This window comes from Myotis lucifugus, unplaced genomic scaffold (assembly GCF_000147115.1).
Source record: "Myotis lucifugus unplaced genomic scaffold, Myoluc2.0 scaffold_85, whole genome shotgun sequence".
NCBI classification, from domain to species: domain Eukaryota; kingdom Metazoa; phylum Chordata; class Mammalia; order Chiroptera; family Vespertilionidae; genus Myotis; species Myotis lucifugus.
Window position 1 is genome coordinate 579,929 of NW_005871133.1, and position 11,407 is coordinate 591,335.

The 11,407-nt window shown below is 36.0% G+C and overlaps 1 protein-coding gene across 4 annotated transcripts in view; it reads left to right on the forward strand.

Moving 5' to 3' along the window:
- The window catches only part of FUT8 (fucosyltransferase 8), a 221,624-nt gene that overhangs the window by 57,778 nt on the left and 152,439 nt on the right, over window positions 1–11,407 (forward strand). For 3 of the 4 annotated variants that reach the window (XM_014457787.2, XM_006090977.3, XM_006090978.3), the window contains one exon: window positions 7,148–7,241. The exons of the other annotated variant lie outside the window; for it this stretch is intronic. The gene's annotated coding sequence lies outside the window, so the exon portion shown is untranslated. The remainder of the gene's footprint in view (window positions 1–7,147; window positions 7,242–11,407) is intronic. 4 annotated transcript variants of the gene reach the window in all.

Sequence of the window (11,407 nt, forward strand, 5' to 3'; positions counted from 1 at the left end):
CACACACACACACACACATACATATACACAGTGTATACAGTATCGTGTTGTTTACCCATATATTCAGAAAAAAATCACTTCTGTTGTGTTAAACAACCTGCTTCCCTATTTATAATGGTCTGGCCCTCTAGCAACTTCAGTGGGAAATTATAGCTAATTTGCCTTCAAATGTCAGGTGGTCATAATAATCTGGCCACTCAGTGTATAATGAATGATTTTTCTATGTTATGACGGTAGTAGGGGTGGTGGTATTTATGCATTCAACCAGTATTTAGTAAATATCACTTGAGGTATATTTTTATTTTTATGAATATATTTTATTTTATTATTCAAATAATGTCTTTTTTAATATGGTTGGAAAGGAGGGTAGATTGAGGACAAACCATTAGGAAGCTAGGTGAGAGGCAAAAAGAGTGGTTTTCAGGTACTAACTATAAGAAAAAGATAAGTACAAATAATTTACATATTACATAACTAATATGGATAATTAATACCTGATGGAAATTTATAAGAAATTTTGTTGTGAGTCATTTTGTTAGTTATACTAGTTAATGAAAGAGTAATATCAGAAATGCTCAGCTTCTGTGTTTTTTTTGACAATTGCTTTACCTCCTAAGAACACTTTTCTTTTGGGTTTTGTCTATGTTTGCTTCCTAGAAAGTTTGACTCTACTTTTTAGGAAATCAAGTTATATCTCTGTAGTACTTCTTCATATGGACCTCAGCTTAAAGTATTCACATAAAACTTCATCTAAAGTGACCAATAAGTTGCTTCAAGTCATAATTTTACACTAGATGTTCAGGAGACTTACATTTTAATGAGTCTTTTTTTTTTTTAAAGTGTATTTTTATTGATTTCAGAGAGTAAGGGAAAGGGAGAGATATAAAAGTCAATGATGAGAGAGAATCATTGATTGGTTGCCACCTGCACGTTCCACACTGGGGATTGAGCCTGCAACCTGGGCATGTGCCATGACCTCCTGGTTCATAGGTCAACGCTCAACCACTTGAGCCATACTAGCTGGGCTTTAGTGAGTCTTTGCATTGGTACTTTTAGCCCCCAAATCTTTTTGTCTCCAGCATCCACTTTAATAACTCTTATGGGTTAAGACACTCTATTTTTAATATCTGTAGTTCTTTTCATTCTCAGAAACTAGGTCACCAGGGTTTTGTCATTGGTAATGAAAGGATATTATACACTTTTTTTAGGAGCATACTTGGACTAAGTGAAGCTAAAACATCTTAGAAATTGTTGCTCTGCTTTAAATACTTATAGGATATACTTTTGCATATTTTAAACTCATTCCATTTGCTAATACAATAATATTGTTTATCTCTGGGAACTTTGGCTATTCTATTGTGTTATTTAGAATTCACATATATTATTAAAACTTTCTAGTAGGTCTTTTACTGACAGCCTCTGTCTGGCTTCTCCTTTAAAAGGTGTCTTCAAGCTCTGGCTGGTGTGACTCAGTTGATTGGATTTGTTCAGTACCCCAAAAGGTGGCAGGTGCAATCCCAGATTGGGGCGCATGTGGGAGGCAACCGATCTATGTTTCTCTCTCACATCAATGTTTCTCTCTCTCCATTTCTCTCTCTAAAGTCATTTTAAAAACAAAGTTGTTTCAATGATTTTCAGAAGTAACATTTGGGTCTTACTGGGACTGGAATCTTTGTTTCAATAATGACAGAAGCAGATTGGACTTTTTTCAAAGTTAGGAACAGTGGGATACAGAAGAGGATAAAAAACAGACTAAATTTATATCATGCCTGTTTTATTGTGAAAAATAATCATAGCCTTATGTACTTTAATTTTCTGTGGGGGTGGAAGTTGTAGTATGAGCAGTTACGATAGGGTTGAATTAAGGAGGCATTGAGGAGACTATCTCCTAACATGACATTTCAATTATTTCCAAATGTAGATAACAGAGTGGTTATTACTAAAAATTTTTTTCCATAGGGGAGTCTCATGTAACATTATTGGTATGTTCCTTACATATCCCAAAATATTGACATTGTTCGTGTTATAAGTAACCTTCTGGGTTACTATCTTCTTGATCATGTTCCTCTCTGTTTTAAGCGTGGGCCACAGATCCATAACAGTGTTGATGTAATTACATCACTTTTAGAACTCTGTTGGTTTTTTTTTTTAACCAGAAGAAAACACACTGATTTTTTTTTCTTTACTCTTATAGAATTTTTATTACCAGTAATTATGCTTCCTTCCTGAATGATTTCAGAATGTTTTGGGATGGTATTGATAGTATTATTTTGTGATTAAGAGTATACACTCTTTTTTTAACTTTATTTTTATTGTTGACTATTACAAATGTCCCCATTTCCTCCTACACCCCTTTGTTCACGTCCACCCAACCAAGAGTATAAGCTTTTAAACAAGACTATGTAGGTTCAGTTCTCAACTTTGCCACTTAATAGTTATGTGATCTAGAGCAAATTATTTTTTTAATATAACTCTTGCCTCAGTTTCCTTATCTGTAAAACAGGGATTATAAAATTATCTACTTTACAGACATCTGTTGAGGTTTAAATATTTTTGTAGAGAACAATGCTTACAAATACTACATACTGAATAAATAATAGTTATTATTAAATATTGGTTTATTCACTAAAATAGTATTTTTAGTAAACTTTAATAGACTCTAAAAGTATAAAAATTTAATAATTGTAACTTCAGAAAAATTTCTATTTAGCAAGTTATTTTTAGGCTGGAGTTTGTACTCCTCTTTCTCTCTCTCTCTCTCTCTCTCTCTCTCTCTCACACACACACACACAGATACAGCCTTTTCAAATGGTAATAGAACAGTGTTTTTAAATTTTAATGTGCATGCAGATTACTTGGGGATTTTATTAATGTGTAGATTCTTACGCAGAGTTTTTGGAATAGGCCTGTAATGCTGCCTTCTAACAAGCTTTTTAGGAAATCTGGATGTAGCTAGTCCTTACCATACCTTGAGTAGTAAAGTTATGGAATGTTCCATTAAGTGGTTATTAGCCCTTCTGTCAGTACATTATAAACACTTAGATATTTTTTGTTTTTGTTTTTAAGTTATGCCTACACTCTATCTGAGACCAGTTAAATCAGATCTCTGGCATTAATATTCTGGGCATCACCATCATCATCGTTATTTTTGTAAAAAATATTCTAGGTCATTCTTATGTGTAAAAAGCATGAAGAGCTCTGCTTTGAAGGAGAGTCAGTAAGCTAAGAAGCTCCATTTTATATCTTTATTTACTTTACCTTCAATCATTTTAAACACTTGTAGGAATGATGAAGCCTAGCTGGTCAGATCTTTTAAACTGGTTGGCCGTTATTTTGTTGCCTTGAAGTTTTCTTTTCATTAGACTAGACTAAAAAGTATGAGTCCTTGAACCTTTCTTCATAGATCCTATTTCCTATTGCTTTCATCATTTTTGAGATCTTTGGATTTTCCCTAATTTCTCAGTACTGTCCTGAAAGTAATTCAAACTCAATATAAAACTGCTTTAACAAAACTGAACAATGGCAGAGGCAGAAGAATAAAGTTCCTTCTACCTTTCAAACTCTGATTTGTATTGCTTAAGGGGGAAAATTTGTTTCAGACTTTTTATTGGCCTTTTCTTTATGTTTTTGGGGCTAAAATGTTTTTTACCATGGTATTTGTTTGAATATATTACTTCTTAGGTTGTGTTCCCTATTCCTTCTTTCCCAACTGTACTTCTTGCATCTATTTCCCATTTTGCACCTATTTTGGGGGAGTGGCAGTAAATATTTTTTTCATGGACTGTCATGTTTTGGAAAAATAGTGTTCCAGAGTGATCAAGTTCATGCTGAATTTTATTCCATCTAGCCATGATGTATCAGTAAGACTCTGGATAGGGAAACAATCCACACTAGATATACTAACAAAATTTAGGATAGACAATGGGTTTTATAGGTATTGGAGGGTTGAAAAAGCAAAAGAGGAACACTGGAGTAACACAGACAACAATTATAGAAAGCAGCAACCACCTGTAGGGCTGGGGGATCAAAGAAGATCTTGGAGTAGATTTGGAGCTCAAAGCCTCTGGAGGAGGTTACTGCCTGGATGTTGCTGATACTTCTGTGAGTGTCAGAAAACACTGGTGGCTGTCGCTGGGATTGAGGGCCTATGCTGTAGCTATACTGACTGGGAAAAGCAAGTTTCTCCTTCTAGTGCCCTTATTGGTAGCATGAGAAAGCTAGTTGGCAAAAGAGAAAAATGGTTTCTAGACTTCTATTTTTAGCATTACTGAGCTGAGTATTATGGGTGAATTTGGAGTTGAGAGACAGTAGTCGAATAACCAGCACATACAGTCTTCTCCTCTCTGCTTACAAGATGGCATAGGCTTTTTTTTTTTTTTGGTCTCTTTCTCAGCCACTGGGATCCCACATGCTCTTAGTGTTTAGCATTTGGAAAGAGAGGAATTATTATTATTTTAAAATTAACTTGTTTAGTTAATGTGATCTGGGAGCATGAGACAGAACCACTTGCTCTAAGGTAACTGTTAGCATTTCTTAGGACCTGACATTTAATCATTATATACTCATTTCTTTGGGTCTCGAGGAGTTTCTGTTTTTCAAGATACCTTATTTTAAAAAAACAAAGAAAAAATTGTGGCAGGAATAATGATGCTATAATCCAGAGGTTAAAGATTGGTTGTTTATTGGCCAAACATGGGCCTGCAGGGGGAACCATTTTTTGAACAGAATATTATACCTTCTCTCTCATTCTAATATTCTTCTTCCTGAAGAGCTTCTCAAATTTTAATATGTATATGAGTTATTTGGGGATCTTGTTAAAATGCAGATTCTGATTAAATATGTCTTAGGATAAGGCCAGAGTTTCTGCATTTTTAACAAGCTCTCAGGGAAGTCTGAAGCTATTGGTCTCTAGACCAGACTTTTCTTCTCCCTTTCCTGCTTTGAGAACCACTGGTCTGGCTTGGAATCACTGTTGGACCTGGGTTTGGGTGGTTGGTTGGTGAGTGATCATAAAGTAAGTTTCTTGCAAGTCCGCCTAACTTTCTAGAAGTATTTTGAGCAAGCTCAGTAGAGGTATTAATAATTGTTTCTTTCCAGGTGGGAACAGTCCAGCATATGCCTCTGAATAAGCTGACTTTTCTTATATAATTATGATGCTGTCCTAGATACAGAGTGGCAGTAATTGTGTATATGTTTTAGGGAAACTGACTAATAGGAGATAGGATAGAAGGACAATGAGCAAATCCATGCATCAGATATCTTGCCTTGATTAAAAGGGCTATCTGTGGATTTCAAAAATTGCATTTGGTTTGAATTTCATTCTACAGTTGACCCTTGAACAATGTAGGTGTTTGGAGTACCTAACCCCCATGCAGTCAGAAATCTGCTTATAACTTTTTACTCCCCAAAATTTTAGCTACTATTGATTGGAAGCCTTATTGACAGCATAACCAGTTAATTAACACATATTTTATATGTTATATGTATTATATATTTTATTCTTACAATAAAGTAATCTTGAGAAAAGAAAATGTTATTAAAATTGTAAGGAAGAGAATATACATTTATAGTATTTATTAAATAAATTCTGCATATAAATAGACCCATGAAGTTTAAACCCATGGAAGTCTAAATTGTAATTGTTATTTCCCTTCTTTGACACTTTCATATACTTAAACTTGTTTTCAAAATGTAGCGTCTTGTCTTGAGACAAATATATGGTAGTCTATCTTAGTGGGACTTTGAATGTAGCTCAAATTTATGAAGTTGTTAATTTTTCTTTGCATTTGGATTTTACTATACCAAGGCATATCTGATTCCATGAATAAAAAGTTAATCTCTTTTTCAGTTGCCATCCCTTAAGATCCTGTCTCTGCCCCCTCCCTCCACTGCTACTGGGTCTTTCCTTTCGTGTTTACAGATAGATTTTCAAAGGTTCTAGGCACTTTTCTTTTTGTCTATTGATGTTTTATATGACTGTTATTCTTAAAATTTTAATTCAGGCTATGGATAATAATTCAGGCTATAAATAGAGCAATGATTGGTCTCTTTGTCAGCTGAGGTGAAAGAGTTAAAATGAAAGTTAAGGATTCAGGGGACTCCTAAGAAAAGAAGGGTGAAAAAGAAAGCTCAATCTTAGGATCCTAAACAAAGCATTTTGATTGGCATACAGAGACCCTTGCATGCACATAAATGTCCATATTTGAATATTTATAGAAGGTAATCTGTCAAAATTACTGTTATTTTAATTTGCTAAGCTTGGCTGATTGCTGCAGTTATATGTTAGTTGAATTCTAGATGAGGAACTGTAAATATGATCTGGTGTGGAACATGCTTTTTGTCCTTGAAGCTGTTTGGGATATTCCTGTCCTGTCTCCTGTCCCTACCCTTTTTATAAAAAAAAATGTACAGTGGGGTCTTTTTGTATTACCTGATTCGTATTCCTATTTAGGGAAAAAAATGTAAGTGGGGTAATAATGGTAAATATTAAAGAAAACTTTTAAAATTAAAAATAACCTGTTGAAATAACCTGTTGATATTGAGTGATCAAGAATTGTTTAAATAGAGTTAATTATTTGTCCTGTCTTTGTTTCAAAGGAGTTTATTCCTGGAGAGTTCAAACCTGGGGACAGTTTGTCCCCAGGTTTGAACTCTCCAGGGAATGGCCTTATCAGGTTTTATATGAGATACATAGTACTAGAGGCCTGGTGCACAACATTTGTGCACGGGAGGGAGGGGATGTCCCTCAGCCCGGCCTGCACCCTCTCGCAGTCTGGGAACCCTCAGGGGACATCCCTCTTGCAGTCTGGGATCCCTCGCTCCTTATCTCCCACCTGCTCTCTCCTTACCGCTCGGCTCACTGCTCCTTAGTGCTGCTGTGGAGGCAGGAGAGGCTCCCACCACCGCAGCTGCACTCACCAGCCGTGAGCCCAGCTTCTGGCTGAGCGGCCGCTCCCCCTGTGGGAGTGCACTGTGTTGAGCGTCTGCCCCTGGTGGTCAGTGTGCATCATAGCAACCGGTCGTTCCAGTCGTTCTGCTGTAACGGTTGCTTAGGCTTTTATTAATAGATGTTTCATGTTAACAACAAAGAAAATATATAAGTATAGATAATTAATATTACCCTTTTCTTTTGTCTCATTTTGAACAGTTGATTATTTCAGTGACCCAGATTCAAGCAATAATATCTTTCTTTGGAAATATCATGTGGTTTTGTCAGCATCTTATATTCTAGGAGAAGAAAGGTAAGCCATTTTTCACAGTTAATATTGAAATAACTTTGTTAATAAATCAAAATGTTCTCTTTTTAAAAGTTAGGAATCCCCTTTCTCTTTAGAAACCACGGTATTGTTTATTAATGCTCTATCACTTTCTCAAAAGATTCCACTGAGACTACATTATTTCAGCTCTGGAAATGGTACACTGACTTTCTAAACATTATGACTTTTTTTGGAGCAGGACTACATTCTGTGCTCTATTTGCTAGGCTCCCTTGTCTCTTTTACATAGCCATTTTCACCTGAATAGTTTGTTTTTGCATATGTAACCACCCACATGATTAAGTCTTTTTTGGTTTTTGGTTTTGATGTTTTTTCTTTATCTCTTGTGAACTGACATAATTGGATTCATTTTGTTGGTTATTACTTTAGCTAGAAACTATGCCAAGTACTAAGTCCTAGGTTTACTTAGATATTGACTTTGTTTTGGGGTTTTAGGAATATATTTTATATTTAGCATATTAAGAGTGGAACTTTTCTTTTATAGCATTCTTTTCTATCTTTCACAGCATCCATCTTCCTTATTATTTGACAACTGTTTTTTGGGCAGATTAATCTTTTTTTATAAGAGCTTTAATATAATCTTTCACTTGTTACTGTGGTCACTTTTCCCACTTCTTTTTGTGACCATTCCCAAATCATCTCCCAGGTATCTCACTCTAATTCCTCATTATCTTTGTAGGGAAAATTGTCCAAGTCTGTAGCTATCCTCTGGCTGAAGAGCAAGAATTATTAATTATTATTAATAATTCCTTAGGATGTTACCCTAGCTCCTAATTTTGTAATGGTTTACCATCTGTTCACTGTATAAAGGGCTCAGAAATGTCTATTGTACCTAATGCATTATAGATGTGGAAATAATAAAATAAAATTTGCAAATGTGTAAAGTGAATTAATGCTAATATTAGTTCCTTTGGGTTTGGCCATTTTCATGTTCTTGTAATGTTTGAAGGCATATTTTGCAACATACTTTAAATTCCTTAAGGTGAATTAGATGTGTTCATCTTATTTAACCAGCATGCTTTTGGTTAAGTAAGTTAAAACTCAGTTGAATAAAATTTAAGTCAGTAATATAAAAAGCAATGAGTTGGCCCTGGCTGGTGGCTCAATTGGTTGGAGTGCCATCCCATGCACCAAAAAGATTGGGGGTTCAATTTCTGGTCATATATCTAGGTTGCGGGTTTGATCCCATTTGTGGTTTGTTTGGGAGGCACTGATCGATGTCTCTCTCTCTCTCTCTCTCTCTCTCTCTTTCTTCCTCTCTCTCTAAAATCAATAAACATATTCTCTGGTAGGATTAAAATAAAAACATTTTTTAAAAGTAATCATCTGTTTTACAGTGTGATATTGCAAAAAATTTTAGCTGTTTTTTTGCTATAAGAACAGATAGCACTCTACAGTGGATGAAGATTTCCTAAGGATATTAAATTTGACATAGGTTTATTCCATAATGATAGCAAATGTTGGGAATTTGGAACCCAAATGTCAAATTTCACATACAGATTTTCTCTTTCTACTGATTTTCCTCCAGAGGAAGAATCTCAAAATTTAAATTGTTTAAAAGGGATTATAATGCTACTAGAGGCCTGGTGCACGAAATTCTTGCACTCAGGGGCAGGGTTGGTCCCTTCAGCCTGGCCTGCGCCCTCTCGCAGTCCGGGAGCCCTCAGGGGGATGTCCGACTGCTGCAGAGGCAGGAGAGGCTCCCACCACCGCTGCTGTGCTCGCCAGCCAAGAGCCCAGCTTCTGGCTTAGCGGCTCTCCCCCTGTGGGAGCGCACTTATCACCAGGGGGCAGCTCCTGTGTTGAGCATCTGCCCCCTGGTGGTCAGTGTGCGTCATAGTGAGTGACTGGTCGTTCCACCTTTCAGTCGATTTGCATATTAGCCTTTTATTATATAGGATTTTAGGACTTAAGAAACAGGCTTTGCCCTAACTGGTTTGGCTCAATGAATAGAGCGTCAGCCTGCGGACCGAAAGGTCCCAGGTTCGATTCCAGTCAAGGGCATGTACCTTGGTTGTGGGCACATCCCCAGTAAGAGGTGTGCAGGAGGCAGCTGATCGATGTTTCTCTCTCATCGATGTTTCTCTCTCATCGATGTTTCTAACTCTCTCTCCCTCTCCCTTCCTCTCTGTAATAAAAAAAAAAGAAACAGGCTTTATTTTTCTGCATATTAATTGAGCAGTAAGGGTAATCAGTGAATTGCAGTACATACTGATAAATTTTTTTAAAGTCCTTAATGGAAACTTAATATTTAGGTGTTTATTTAGGAAATATTTTAATTTATAATAATGATTTCTATAAAATTTGATTGTCCATATGTTTTAATTGATTCAGAAAGAAAGAATGAAGTGTATTGATTAATAATTTGCATTTTAGCTTTATAAAAAGGTAAACACTATGATTAATCATATTTTAGGCAATTTGTATGCCATTGAGACAAATTGAGATTTGCATTTTTCCCCTCTCCTTAATCTCATAAGAGTGTTATCACTTTATCAGTAAATGTGAAGGTAAAGATTGAAAATGGAGATTTTTTGTGTGTGTGTGGTTTTCAGTTCAGCATGTAAAGAGCTTTTAGAAGTTATCACTTTGTTCTAACAACAAATACGAAACTGAACAAACTGAAAACTCAACAAATCTTCGTAGGTGTGTCAGATGTTAGCGTAAGAAAACATTCAAACCTATAAAGAATTTTTGTGAGTTATTTGAGTCAAACTGTAGACAATTTCCAGGAAGCAGAATCTGAATCTCAACATATTGGGATAATGCTCTGGAGAATGGTGGTTTTTCATCTCTTTTTATAAATTACTATCAAGGGTGGAGATATAAGTGGGTTACATGAAATCCATTGGTGACAGATTAGGAAGGTGGGAGAAAGCGAAGTTGGGAGTGGGGAGGGGAACCTCTGGGATTGGATAAAGAGTAAAATGATAGACACATGCTTCTTTTACATAGGTGGGCATAGGATAGTTAACAGTCAACAATTAAAACGATAACAATAACAATGAGGGAATTTGTGTCCTGAGGGGTCCAGAAAAAGGGAAGTTACAAGTTACCCTGACATTCCACAGGTATGTTATCGTAGATGCAAAAAGACAATAGGCTCAGTGAAGTTCGAAGTTGATCTTTGTCAGGGAAGATACTGGCCTAGGACATGACTACCCACTATAAACTGCTTTTTAATTAAAAGGTTTTAATGTCAGATCATCCTTTGTGGTTACTTTAGGTCTCTTGAGTTTGCAAGGCTGCCAAGTAGGCCTTCCCTGAGTTAGTCAGGTTAGCATAAGCATGTCAAGCACAAAGGCTAACTAACATGGGCCAAATAAAGAAGGTTTAAGTTTATGTGGGCCACTTAAAAACAAAAGCTTCAATTTTCATAGAAACGTAGGTTTATTTCTATAGAGACATGCTGAATACAATGGGCTGAAATAAATGAGTAATTGTTAACATAAAATAATATAACATTTTAATAAAAATTAATATTTTTTTTGAACATTAACTTACCAGATACTAAATAACTGCACAAATTATTAAGTGTAATGCAAATAAACCTATTTTTTTTGTTCTTCGAAAGCGAAATATTTCCTGTTGTGCACACCAAACAAGTCAGTCCAAGACTAATGACGTGGCAATCAGCTGCCAAAATATTTGCTGCTAGTGTTAGTGGAGAGAAATGGTGCACCTGTGTGTAAGGCGCATAAGGGAAATGAATGCAACACGATTATAGTAATCAGTCATTAGTGAATGTTGTAGTTTGTTATTAATAATTATGTATAACAGGATATTGTAAAAATTAAGTTACGAAATTTTTATTAAAACATTTCTTACATACCGTTATATTAGCTGGGCCGCAAAAATATTCATTGTGGGCCGCATGTGGTCCGCGGGCCATAAGTTTGACATGCTTGGGTTAGCATGTGGCCCTTTTTGTCTGCTCAGAGAAGTGAGGTCAAAAGGCAAACTGCTACCCCTCAAATTGGAGAGATAGGTGAATACAGAGAATGGCAACTTACCCCAGCAGAAATCCAGGAGTGGAAACCTCTAAGGCCGTGGTCCGCAAACTGTGGCTCGCGAGCCACATGCGGCAACTTTGGCCCCTTGAGTGTGGCTCTTCCACAAAATACCACGTGC